Below are 14,805 nucleotides of genomic sequence, written 5' to 3' on the forward strand. Positions count from 1 at the left end.
TTCAGTACACTAAGCTCCGGAAAGGACACTGATACATAACACAAAACAATCCCAGAGGTTTATAAAGAACAGGGAAGTGCACCCCACATGCTTAGAAATGAGCAGAGAAAATGTAGAAAAACAATACTTAGCAAGCAATGCAGAGGGCTTGTGCCAAATATCAGGAGTCTAGAGGCTGTGCCAAACTTCACAAGAGCAGGAAGGCCACAGGGACCTGGAAGAGAACCCTGAAACCTGTAGAACGTGAAACTCTTGGAAGAGAACCCCCCCACCAGTGTCAAAGGGCTTCCAGATGATCCCTCTGGGAGAGCTGAGGATGAAAAGCGTGGTCCCTCTTGGACTAGAGAGAGCAGGGCAAGCCATGGGAGGGTTGCCCACCCACAGGAAGGTCTGAACAGGTTTCCTTCCCCAGCTCCATCCTTAGGAGAAGATGTCACAAGCACTACAACTCTGCTCAGAAGTGTTCCCAAGGAGTAGCTGTTTGGCTCCTTGGCCTTTTCAGTTTTCCTTTTTATTGCATGAGGCAGATTATGTTTACGATGTGCTTGTTTTCAGTGTGGGCTGTGTCACTTTCTGAAAGGAGGGCAAAGCAGAACACTTTACAAAGAGAAGACCACCTTCTTCCCCTTCTCAGGGAGCAACAGAGCCTGTTCAGATCAAGCACCACACTGCAAAACACGGCAGTTACATGTGACGGTCACAGCTCTGGAAAAGTGAAGATCAAATAAATGAAGCATAACACTGTGACACAAAATCAGGAACATATAGCCAGACCTTACAGATGAAGGAAAAATGAACTCCCTCAGCCTGCAGTCAACTGCTCAGGGTTGACCACAGCTCCCAAGCCTGACTCCAAATGTGGAAGCAAGGCGTGTTCCTAAAGACAGAGTGGGCAAGGACAGGTGTGGTGGAAATTGCTTTTGGCTTTGTTCTGACTTAATCACTTATGAGTTTTCTTTAGTCACAAAGCAAACTGTAAATCATACGTCATCCAGATTAAAGAGTGTTTGGTCCTTTGAGCGATCTCAGTAAGGAGGAAGATCTAGACAGATGTGTCTCAAAACTCTTGCCAACACAAAGTCCCAAGACAGTTTTTTTGTAACAATTGAACCCAGTTCCTCCAGATACCCAGGCCTGAGAAGTTCTTGGTTCTCTTCCATAGAGGCCTCCATCAGGTCATCTACTGATTCTATCAGCAGAATGCCGATGCAAATATTGATAAACTTCTTTAGGACTTCATTCTACAAAACTCAGCTTCCTCAGCTAAATGAAAACAGTGATACTTAATAATTACACAGAACTCAAAGCACTCTAGAATGAAGGAAGAATATGGTTTTCTGTTTTCTTTGTAATGCAATGAAACTATACTGACTTGGCTAAACAGACTGTAAACAGATGCATTCTCAAATGCAAATGTTAGCTGCTACACTAATTCAAGTGTTCTTTCTCCTTTCAAACATAACCTTAAATCCCAGTTCACAACCACAAGTTAGAGCTACAGTGAATTCAGCTATCCCAGACAATAACTGCACAAAATCTACTGACAATGGGTATTTTCATGAGAAAAAAACAGAAGCATTCTATCAAAAGATTTTGTCGCATCCATTAGATTAGCTGTCTTTATGGAATTTATTTGGTTTTACTACCTATTAAGCATTTCTAAATGTAATAATTTTAATTCTCCTTTGAATCTTACATTTTGTGCATTTAGTTTTGACAGATGTATTCACGGAGTTCTGAGTTTCGAGTGTTCTGGACAGGTTCAACTAAAACTTTTTTTTTAAAGAAATGTATATACTGTAAGCATATACTTTTTTCTTCAAATTATACTGTTTGTTTCAATATATTATAAACTAGATGTTTTTCCTTGCTCTACTACTTCTATTTCTCTTATATAGATATAGCTGATTCAACTATAAATAACTTAAGGATAGTGTTTACATTTTCCCTGTTGAGCCCTTATGTTTGATACATTTCACATCTGAATTTACTTCCAGTCTGCAGAGGAATGGAACGCGTGTTTCAGAATTGCCTCTGAGTGTTTTCCATGCTCTTTACATTTATATTACCACTACCAGTCACTAACAGCTTTTAAGGGAAGAATTGGATGTTTCTCAATTGCAAGAGTCATAAAAATCTTTGGTTTATTGTTCTTCAGAAGAGCATCTTTCCTACTCTGTGAGCTCTTTGTTAAGCCATTCCTTCAGAACAGAAATAACATTGTATTAATACTGAGCTGACAATGTGCTGATACTTCTCTGCCCTTTTTCAAACAATTCACTGAACAATCAGGGTCTGAAGGCCACTAACAGCCACATGACAATCAGTCAAGTCAGCACTTCTTAAAGGTCAAAATTTTCCATGTAGCTCAAATCAAATCTGAGACTTCTAGCACTGCCTACAGGTGTCTAATTTTCAAACAGAGGCATTCAGTTAGCTAAATATCTCTGGATGAACTAGTAGGGTCTGATTCCTAGTACAGCGACCTGAAGCTCGATCCCTCCTGCCTGTCCAGACAGCCAGAGGAGCTGTGGAGCACACCTGCCACTCAGGGAAGAGCAGAAGTCAGAGTAAAATCAAAGAGGTGTCCAAACACCATGGCTGCATTTTCAATTGCCCAGTGCTCATCAGCTCCTAGTCCAGTCCCTGAGAGCCACACACATGGGTTATGTGGCACAGGTCCATCTCTTCGGAGTAGTTTCCTAAGTCTGCATGAGGGCATCCAGACTATATTATTGGGAGAATGCTGAGGGCCTTCCTAGTCATATCCACATCACAAGGGATTTCTCTGCTAACCTCACTGCTAAAAGCTTCCATATGTAAAGATCATTTGTCAACTACTTGGTCACATTGTAGCACAGGCAACTATTGTGTGACTATAGAGTAATAGATTGTTTGAGCCAGAGGAATTAAGCAGATTACCTCAGATATCTTTAATCTCAGAAGTCATCCACTTACTTCTGGCATGATCTCAGAAGCTGCTCATGGCTGATGAAGCTTGTATTTCAGGGAAGCGTCCAGGCTTTTTCACCTAAACTAACATTTTGGAAACACACACATATCAGTAGAGCATAGCTACATGAAACTTTGGTTGTTTGCTGTGATGTTTTATGTGCTAGTGACCAGAGAGCATTATACAGACCTACACAGAAATCATCTTTGAATGAAAACTGGAAGTAGGAAACATTATTTAAGGGGAGTCAGTGACAGCATCTACATATTCTGTACATATTCATTGTATTCTGAAGAAAGAAAGTGAAAACCGGGGAGTTACCAGAGAACAGAATCTCCTTTCTCCTACCTCCTCATTAGCCTTACACTGATCACTAGCTCCGGGCTCTACCTTGTCAACTTTGAATTACTTTTTTTTTTTTAATATATTTACCATCTGACAGTTGGCTTCTGGACACTGGCAGCTCAATCTCTATGTGTTCGGTAGTCTCCATGGTAATAAGACCATGGAAAAACTCAGAAGATTAATTACAAAGCAATCAATTATTGCATATCTGGAATATTTCCACTGACAGAGGGCTTCAAAAGAAAACATGGATCTCTTTCAATTACCTACCTTTCAGATAGGTCTCATGAGAAACCATAAATAGACAGAAAAAAAATAGCTTTGGGTTCTGAGTTTCCAGGCAGGTTTACGTCTTGGTCCTGGGCACAGAATAAAGCATGTGTTCACACAAACACAAAATCCCATCATCTTAAAAACTGTCACTAAAACAGATCCAGAAAAGGCTGAATATCTTACAAAAGTGAGTAATTAATTCCTTTTCACTTAATCCTGAAAGAAGCATACATGCCTTGCTCCAGCTATGGCATGGGAACAGTGGCAAGGTACTAAACATTCCATCAAAGAACTGGAGAACAGACTTTTTTTTTTTTCCTCGTTTTCCTAAGAGTTCCAGAAATTTGATTGTGAAAAGGGAAAAGAGATGAAAATGAAATCTCAGTCTAGCAGCCACTCACTGCTGAAGTAAATGGAAGCAGATTGAATTCTTTGTCTCTACTCCCCATTTAACCAGCATGCATTGAGTGTGTCTGACTATTTAAGTTTTCTGATCTCCAGGTCAGGGAACTTTCTTGCTATGCCTTATGTACAGTACCTCATCACCAGATACAGAGCTGGCTTATGACTGAGACAACACAAGAATATTGCTAATAATTTGCAGAAGAGTTCTTTAGAGACATTGTTTAAAGCATTTTAAAATTATCTAAAGGCGCATGCTTTGAGGTACAAGCACATGACAAAGACTTCTTCCTGATATGTGCAAAAACCAGTCAGATCAAGTGTAAGGATAGAGGAGCATTTTGCAAAATAAATCCTAAACCCAGGTATTTTAGAACAAGGATGTTTCAGGAAAGACCTTTAGATGAGCTGAGCAGATGACAAACTGAAAAACTTGGGAAGGAGTATGAAAAGCAACGCTTGGAAGAAACAGAGAAGAAAGCAGTGACTGTAGGAAGGTAAGTTGTTCTCTGTAGTTTCCAAACCTCATTACAATGAAGAGCATAAATGTTCACAGTGAGAGAAAGACCTGCTCCATTGTCTTGGTTTTTGAAGTGGGAATTTCTAAGCCTGGAGCAATGGGTGTCTCAACTCAGTGTAGACAACTGTGGCTGCGATTTGAGTAGTCTTTAGAAATGTCCTTTAGAAAGATCATGGAAGAGGAAGCGATTTCTAGTATGCTTGGTTAAAGGTTGTTCCAGATTTATTTACACTAAACATACACACAAGGTCCTCTGAAGACCTACCAGAAGAGGGGAACTTCTATAGATATAAACTGGAACACAGGAGGTTCCATTCAAATTTGAGGAGAAACTTCTTCATAGTAAGGGAGACAGAGCCTGGAACAGGCTGACCAGCGGGGTTGTTGAGTCTCCTTCTCTGCAGACATTCAAAACCCACCTGGACACCTTCCTGTGTGACCTCATCTGGGTGTTTCTGCTCTGGCAGGGGGATTGGACTAGAAGATCTTCCGAGGTTGCTTCAAATCCCTAGCATTCTGTCATTCTGTAGCTTATTTCAAATAATATTTCAAATCCTAGTGAATTTCCAATAATGCACTCTGCTAAATTTGTCAGGCACTCCAAAGGATCTGACACTATATAATCAGAACAAATTGACATTTGCTTTCCCTCTGTCACAGAGGCACCCCAAAGTTAGTTTTAGGTGGACAACAAGGTCCAAAACAAACTTTTATTCTGGTCAAAAGATGCAGCCGATTAACCAGTAAAGAATGGGATTTTAACACTCCAATAACATAAATACAGGTCCAAGTATCAGTTGAGGAAATTATTGGGGTGCAGCAAATAATAACAATGGAGATCCAGAGTGTGCATACACGTGGCTCACCAAAAACAATGCCAGAGCCATCCCTGACTCTGGAAAAAATATATGCTTGCCTGAATCTGGCAAGGAATTATTAAAGAAAATACATGTGCTTATATTTAAGCACGGAGTCACTCACTCACACGTGGAGATGAGGCAGTTCCATTTTTCTTTTGGGAAGTTACCTTAGATGATATCCCAGTCCCAGGAGGGCTCTCAGCGGCAGTATTTGGCCCGTGCTCCAAGAGAACACGCCAAAAAGACATGCCTCAGCAGGGGTCCCGTTTATATAGCTGAGTTAGATCTGACTGTGGGCATTCCAGAAGCTTCTCTGCACCCCCACACTGGCTGTGGGCGCCCAGCAGCTCCTTGGCAGCTCTGCGTCCCCTCCTCCTCTCTCTTAATGACGCTGGCCAGTGGGCTTTGGGGTCAAACAAAAGAAGCTTTCAACCCCGTTGCAGGAGAGTGAATAGGGGCAGGGAATGTGTTGAGCGAGAGGGGGATATGCCTCCACCTTCCATATCCTATCCATATCCATATCTTGCAGATGACACAGACAGGACAGCTGACTAACCAAAGGGGTATTCAATACTACATCAGGTCATGCTCAGTTACAAAAAGAGGGGCTGGCAAGGGGGAAGTCTCTCTCCCCCTGAGGGGAGCAGAGCAGTTCAAGACACTCTCAGTTCTCTCTGGACCATGTGGTTTGGTCTGGGACAGGATAGGGAGAGGATTCGGTGCGGGCTGCAATCGTGAGTTCACGGTCACTGCTCACAAGAATAGTTTGCTCAGAAAGATGAACTGCACATCAGGATTACCACATGTTGCGAGATTTGTGTTGAGTATCCCTTACTTTGTATATTGTTTCATTATTAATATTGTTATTGGTTTGGTATTGGTTTTCCTTTTTTGTTTTGTTTTGTTTTTCTGCTGTTGCATTAAACTGTTCTTACTGTAATCTCCAAATTTTGCCTTTTGTTTCCTGATTCTCCTTCCCATCCCTCTCCTCTGAGCTAAAACATGTATTGCTAAGTCATTCTAACCCTTTGTTCCTATTAGGATACTTGAATTTTGTCTTTTTGTCCACCCGTTAGAGGCTACCAAAAAGATCCAGATCATGCCAGCATGAAGGAAAGAAGTTCTTGTACAATGAACTCTCAGATCATCACGGTCCTATAGCCTGAATTTTCTTTATCAATGAACTCTTAAATCTCTAGCTGTCTTGCCATATGACTGCCAAATAACCTTGTAAGAGAAAGTAATAAAGATAAACAATGTCATTGAAAGCAGGCTGTTAACTCCAAGTAGCTCCTTAAGAGTGATTATTTTTCATTAAATCACAGGAAAATATTAAAAGGTTACTGAGTCAATAGGATATAAGTGCAATAAGAAATTGAAGCTGTAGGAATTGAAGATTTTGATCATTCAGCATGACAAGTGCAATCTTACCGCTGCCATCTCTTCTTTAAATTTTTAGTTCACATTACTTAGGAAAAAAAAATCCTCTTCAAAGACATTAACGAATTACACTACAAGTTTAAATATTTCCCCCCATAATATCTTCTCATACATTGGGTGAAGTAGACCATTTACACCACCGACATCACCTACTAATTACTTGTTTGCCCTGTGGCAGTTTATCAAGGAATTGAAGCCTTCATCGGTTCTTTGTGTTCAGCTTCACTCAAACCTGACTAAAATTGAAGTGCATTCCCCAAAGGCTGTACAGGCAAAATCACGAGGGCTTCTTCCATTCATTTCAGTGATCTTTGCAGCAAATCCTTGGATTTCTTTTCAGATAAAATAGGATTTTATCAGCACAGGGCCAGGAACTGATTGACTGAGTGAATGGAGAGTAACAGGCATAAGGGTTTAATTCATCTTAATATTTTGTCCCCACCATGCATTTCAAAGGGTATTCTTCACACTTATAATTGTTTCTTTATAGACAGTTATTACTGACTGATGCAGTGAAGTGTTCCAGTCAAAATCACAGCTAGTACCACAAGATAGACAAGACACAAAGGATCGTCCCACCCTACAAACTTGTAATCTACACAAGGTATAGTCACACAGTTTGTAAAAGTTTTCCAGTGAGGCAGACACAATAATGAAGATTCTTAAATTAGCCCTGACCTTAGAGTATGACACTTATTTAAGTAGCGATGAGACACTGACTTGTAATGGTTCAGCACCAGTGATCAAACTACAGAGAACAGGTCAACCTGCTGTAGGTTGTTTTTGAAAAAAAATGCCAAGAGACACCTGATTGTTTGCAAGCACTAAGACTGCGTGAGTTAAAAAACATTAATGTGGAGGTAGCACAAATTTAATCCATGATCAACAACACTCAGTGTCAGTCAAAATTAGAAAGAGCTTTTAATAGAGAAAAGCTGGAGAAGTCAGAGATCACATATGCTGAAGTCGAGAAATAAAGCTGAGATTGCCTAAAATATTAGAAGAGGAGCTAACCCATGCAGAAAAAAAAAAGGGCAGACAATTGAAACAACTGATTCAAATCCAATGTTTTTTCTAATACAGTTTCAAGAAAACATGAAATAAAAGATTGCAATCCTCCAAAAAGAGACAGTTAAATTGAACAGCTTTAAGATAGCAGGATTCATAGGAATGGATAAGCCAGGTCAGGGAAACCTTGAGAAAGGTTATCAAATTGAAAGCAAAAATCAAAGGAAATTATGATGAGGAAATTATTGCAAACCAGTAACTAGAGCCATTTGGTCTGGAGTGACACAAATCGTATTAGCAGATACTGTTAATCTGATCGTCATTACCAAAACCAGTGCAAGAGTCAGCAGTGTCACAACAGGGTTTTCTCTTCTGACCACTTGATTCGAGCCATAAAAACCCCATGTATTTGTTCATAATAAGCAAGTTCTCACTTCAGATGAAACTTGACCCTTCAATAATTCATATTCATCCCACAGCAGACTGCACAAGACCATTACTTAAGCAGTAGCATGCACTTCTTTAGGGAGAAAATTGTGTTGAAGAATGAATCTCAATGTAAAATTTGCACACAATAATATGCAAAGGGGAAACAAAGGAAGATTTGGGGAGTGGAACACAGCAGTTAAGGCGACAATGTCATTTCAGAACGTTAGTCTACAAGGAGAGAATCACAGAATTACAGAATCACAGAATGCTAGGGATTGGAAGGGACCTCAAAAGCTCATCCTGTCCAATCCCCCTGCCAGAGCAGGAACACCCAGATGAGATTACACAGGAAGGTGTCCAGGTGGGTTTGAATGTCTCCAGAGAAGGAGACTCCACAACCTCCCTGTGCAGCCTGGGCCAGTGTCTGTCACCCTCCCTGAGAAGAAGTTTCTTCTCAAATTTAAATGGAACCTCTTGTGTTCCAGTTTGAACCCATTAGCCCTTGTCCTACCATTGGTTGTCACCAAGAAGAGCCTGGCTCCATCATCATGACATCAAGCACTAAAGGGTTTTCTCTTCCAAAACATGAAAATGCCTGAAAAGTTGAGGAACTGATAAAAGAGCTAAGAGAGAGAAACATCAGTAAATTAAAAGTGCAAAAGCTACATACTGGAGTTGCGGCATCTGGCAGCCCGACACAGGCGAGGTTGCCATAAATTCATGCCCCTGGTTCAGTGCGCAGTGGGGCTGAGCATGCAGTCCCAGTGGATATACATGAAGAAACACACCTGTGCAACACTAACATTCATGTATGTACAGCCAGACACACAGGCTAACGTGGACTGAAAACAGCCAGCCTAAGAAACGAGAGTAAGTATCACCATCCTTTCATCTATGGGTAGAAAAGCACAGTTTCGGTTAAGATGCTTTGCAGAGTAATTTAGAAGTCAAAACCAAAGGGAGACATGCTGTCTTTTATATGCTTGCAAATCATTACCAAAGCAACAAGCAATTATTTTCCAAGTAAAAAGCAAGGTTTCCTATGGAGTTTGCTTTCAAAATTAAAAACCTTTATGGGACATTGGAGTACAGGTCATGCATACTGTATGGAAGATAATTATGTTTGCCTGTTGATGGCACTTTTGACTCATCAGAGAACTCAGTGCTTTTTAGAAAACCACAGATGTTGCCCTGGCAGAGAACAGGTGTAAGATTCTGATTGTATTAGTGTGCTTCTAAAATTCGGAGGAGGTGGGGATATGAATGGCACAGCCTTCTATTATATCTTCTGAAAAAGACCAGTCGCTCAGACAAGATGCAGAGTTTGGTGTTGGTTTAATAGAATGCAGATCCTACATTAGTCCCAGTGTTGAATATAAAATTGTGAAATTGAATTTCTGAATTTCCAATAAGTTAAATTAAATTTCCAAATTTCCAGTTTATTTACAAGAAGTATTAATTAAATTCCAAAATTTCTCTGAGAGTTCACTAAATAGCACTCAGAGTCTGAGGAAATTGTTAATGTACCCAGCTCTGCTCTTCATTCCAGAAAAGACAGAATATCTGCTGAAATGACTGATGATACAACAGACTTCAAATGGAGACAGTGAATTGCTATGGTTGTGCATGAAAACCATCTTGTGACCCTGAAGAGGACACTACCTTCCTCTCTGAGCTCTGGTTTTAGCTTCCTTCACAGAAGAATGAAGGAAGACAGTACTTAGACCTATTCAGGACCTTCTTTCTCTTCACAGCCCAGCAAACAGAAAATAATTCCTTTTCATTTGAGTCTTACTTACTACAGATAGTGGATGACACAGGCATCAGAGGCATGACAGCATGGAGTGATATATTTCTGCAAAGCAGTTGAGAGAAGCTAATGAACATTTCTGACAGTTCATTAGTTAAATGCTGACAATTATGTCAACCACCATTTTCCCAGTCAAGGCTGCAGCTTCACCGGTGTAAATCTCAAGAACAGACTCAGCCCTGACATGGTGAGGTGTGTGTTCTCACAGACAATCTGACTATGCTTCTTGTTTTGTCCACCTCTTTTTTGAGTTATGCACACATGATTGGTTTAGGGAACTACTTGCAACTGTCTTCTGGCTGGAATTTCAGCGGGTGCAGAGCAGCCTCCTGTCAGGTGCACTGGCAGTGACAGAGAGCATAGCACAGAGACATTACAGGTAATGTTAATCAAAAAGTCAGCCACTGGTAGACCTGCCACAGAAACTGTTATTGCAGTTATTGCAGGAACTGGGATCCAGGTTTCTTCCAGGATGGCCATGTCCTCTATGATGCACAGGCCTCAGAACCAAAATTGCATTTGCCCAATAAATGCAGGAAAGAATTCCCTACAATGCCCAATCAAGTCACTACAGTGAAATGACCAGTTCAGAATGACAGTCTGGCATCCATTTCTTATAACATGGCAGTCATTTGGGTGGGGGCCGCAGAGCCTTATGTCTTATGGCAGTTTCAACTGTCTAGTAAATATGATCCTAAAATAACAAGTGACAAAAAATACTGCTGAGGAAAACACAAAGAAGTCACCATGTCATACTATGTAGTCATCACTTTGTGCAGTGTTCATTGACTTGTACAAAATGATGAAACTTTAGTCCCCGGTGAGAAGTTAAAGTGGTACATGTCTATTTATAGTACACACACACATACACACAAAATAAAAACCTATCAATCTGTACAGTGCAACTTTTATCTCATTTTTCAGTCATCCTGAATATTTTTGGCTATAGAGAACAGAAATAGACGGCAAACTAATTAGCTGATTGACTTGATTCTCCCATTCAAAATGCTGTCGTGTTTTGGAAATAGCAGAGGACACAGAGGGTCATCCCTTTTTGCAGAACTATGCGTACTGCACATATTTTCGGTTGCACTTCGGTTGCCACACAAATGCAATACATATAAATGATCTTCAGTTCCAGAAAGTTGATGCTCATTTTATGCAAATATTTAATCCTCTATTCAATAAAACATGAGCTGATACTGAACTTATTATCATAAGCACTTCATTAAACACACTCTTTGTCATATTTAATATACTAGAAATTGTTTGCTAAAGAAGCAGATCAGTTAGCATCTATTGGCTTAAGTTTCGCAAACCCCCCTACCCAGGCCATGCAACCAATTTCCATTTTGATGGTCAGGCACAATAATGCTATAAAAAAATCTGAGGACTACAAAAAAGTTACTCTTGAATAAATTTTGAAAACATTTTAATTGTTGGAAAATTCAGTTTCAAAAGCCAATGTTGAAATACCAGTTTTTAAATGTACCTGTAGATGTTTAAGTCATTGAATTTGATTAATTGTTTACACAAAAATGGCAACAACACTTTTGTGCAGCTGAATAAAATAATATTTTTCATTTTTCCCCAACACAGTCACCCAGCTAAACATCCACACAACTCTAACAAGGGTTTCACTAGAGTCCAGACCACACATTTAAATCCACAGCTGTTCTCACTCTTTAAGTTACCCAGGAAAGAACTTCTGGATTCTGAACAAACCCTTCTGCTCTAACTGCAGCTCTGCAACTCCGTGAGGAAGGAGTGGATATTCACAGATGTGTCAGTACTCCAGCCAAAGCAGAGGCCTGTAAATCACAGATGTACTAGTCAGGATAAAAGCAATATTGTCTTGCCTTGAACTTGAATGTAGGTATACTAAAATGGTATAACAATAACATGTAAGTTTTTTTGTGATACTGTGAGCCAGGTACAGTTTTAGATAAGGATGTGAGAAGTGTGAGCATCCAAAAGGCAACAGTAGGTAAAGTTACACAATAAGGATCAGTGGGAAGACTAAAGAAATCCAAATAAGAAAAACAGTGAGCAGAAGAGAGACCCTCCCTCCCCGTGGAAAGGGTGGGAAACCACACAAATAGAGGCACGAGGAGATAGAGCCTGAGATGAAAGAAAACAAATTCAGCTTAGTTCTGTTTTTTCTCACCAAGGATATCTCAAGCCTACTTAACTTGACCTCAGGATAAGCAACCACAGGAGACTGCAGCCATATGGACTCACTATATGGCATCAGCTCCATGAGTATGTAAAACTCACAGCTAATTTACAATACAATTGTGTAAGTTAATAGTTTGGTATATGTACATGTATTGATTAAAGTAATGTAAGAATTGCCCATCAGCACCAAGTGCATTGTTAACAAATCAATAAAGTTTAAAACTGGCCTGATTTGTCAGTCTTCTAAACTCTCCCATCAGAGCAATCCCTAATTCTCCGAGTTACATAGATACGTAGAATAGATACATACACAAATATCCTCATTCAAATACAACAATATAAATAGAAGTAAGTATCTTAGGGTGAGTACAGGATTTCCCAAAAAAAGGAACCAAGTCTACACAGGCTTTGAGCAAAAGCACACATTTCTAAATTTGAAGTGGGTAATGCCTTAACATTATTAGAACATTGTTAGGTATTTATTTTATATGGTAAGCCACAATTTAATTTTAAAAATCTACTTGAAAATCATGTTTCTTTTCGGACTCGCCAACTGATTTGTTTCTTCATAAAAGAGCTCTCAAACAACCTTACATGCTGAAAAAATCTGCTGATCAAAAGTGCAAGGAAAAAAGCAGAATAGCTACTCTACTGTACAGGGACAGTGTTGGAAGTACCAATAGGCTCCTGACCTTTCCACCAGTTTTTGTTCAAACCAAATTGACACAAATATTTTACTTACCAAGGAGATTCAGCCACAGAGATTCCCATGAAAAGGAGAACATTACCCAGGCCTGAGAAAAAGAAAGGGAAGGGGAAAAGGGGTAAGGGGAAAAGAGAAAGGCGGAAGGCAACAGAGCTTGACACATGGAGGGATGTAATTTTCAGAAACTGTGGTTTCAGGTGGTAAACCTGAAGTCTTTTACTCACATATTACAAATGTTAATGTAGTTTGAACTTCATTGGCCAAGAAGTGCTTAAAATAAAAGCTACTCTGAATTGGGTTTGTACATCTTACCCATTACAGAGAGATCAAAGGTTTTTGCTGTATGTAGTTTTGGTCCCATGGCATTTTTTTCAGGACATGGAATTCTCTCATGGATCTTCTGAAGTATTTTCTGTTCCAGTCTTTGCACCAGTTTACATTAGAATCATAGAATCATTTCAGTTGGAAAAGACCCTCTGTGTCATCAAGTCCAATCATAACCTAAGCTAACTCTAGCACTAAACCGTGTCCCTAAGAACCTAGTCTAAACGCCTTTTAAACACCCTCCAGAGGTGGTGACAATGATGTTCTGTCATCCAAGTATAACCATCCCTCAGAAAAAAAAAAAAAAAAAGTGACAACATTTCTCCCTCAGAATCATTTCTCTCTTACTTGAAATACTGAGGACCAGACACTTTGAAGCTGGCAGGTTGATTTACTGCAGTTTAGGCTTTGGCTCTATTGTTAATGACAAGGTGCAGTCAGTCAAGCTGCTATAAATAGAACAGAACAATTCCAGTGTGTCTCACTCCATAAATCAAGCAATAACTCTACATCTTCTCACTTCAGGTGCCATCAGAAATGACATTTGTACCAAAGGTCTCTCACTGTCCAGGAAGCTAATCGAACTGTATTGTCCCATCTTTTCATCAGCAACTCCCTGGAGGCCCAGGTCATGCCTGTTTCTCTACCTCCCATGCAGCTGAGTAGCCCTGAGCCCACAGCCAACTTCTGACCCAGAAGCAGAGCACTGTTCGTCACCAGCAAAATGGTGAAATGGTGACAGAATGATATGGCTTTACCTTAACCACACTGTCAAACTGTAAACTATAGTAAGCTTCCCATTCACCTCACCTCCAACAGAGAAATTATATTCTGCCTAAGAATTTCTGTCAGCTCTCAGCTTGTACACTCTGCATTTTGGCAAGCAGTGCTGATTCTAGCACAGTTTCACTGTGTGAGCATACACTGAGTGAATACGTATTCCTTTTTAAGCAAAGCCTTGGCTTAGAACAATAGTGTGGTGGGCATGCAACCTATGAGGAAAGGCTTCAGTGCCTTTTTAACAAGATGTGGAGTTTTAGGGAGCATGTCCTCAACAAAGCCCAGTATGGGAGGAGGAATTCTCCACAACAACACTGTACTTCAGTAAGGGGTAACAACAATTCTTCCTAAATCTTTTTTCTTCCTTCAGTTTCCTGGTCAGTAAACACATGCTCACTAAATCTGATCAAATAATGGAGAAAATCAGGTAATTTAGTGTTGACAGTAAATGGTGTATTTCTCATTGCTAGGTAAACTGCTGTTAACATTGCCTAACCCCATCACTACGAAATGGAGTTAGCAAATAATACCTGCTTTTGTATGTCTTTATCCATTTCATAATGGGGAACTCTAAGCATTACTATCATTGGAAAGAGACGCGGGAAGTAAGTAATGCACATCAACATACATCTGTACATGCTCCAAAGAAGCTGGTTTTCCTGTGAAGCTATTGTCACTAAAATCTTTATGTTCAGGTTTGACAACAGCAACAAAAATGAAGAAGCTGTAATGCAAATATGACCACAGTCGTGTAATAAACCATGTCATTCATACTTG

The sequence above is a fragment of the Patagioenas fasciata genome, chromosome Z (assembly GCF_037038585.1).
Source record: "Patagioenas fasciata isolate bPatFas1 chromosome Z, bPatFas1.hap1, whole genome shotgun sequence".
Classification (NCBI taxonomy): domain Eukaryota; kingdom Metazoa; phylum Chordata; class Aves; order Columbiformes; family Columbidae; genus Patagioenas; species Patagioenas fasciata.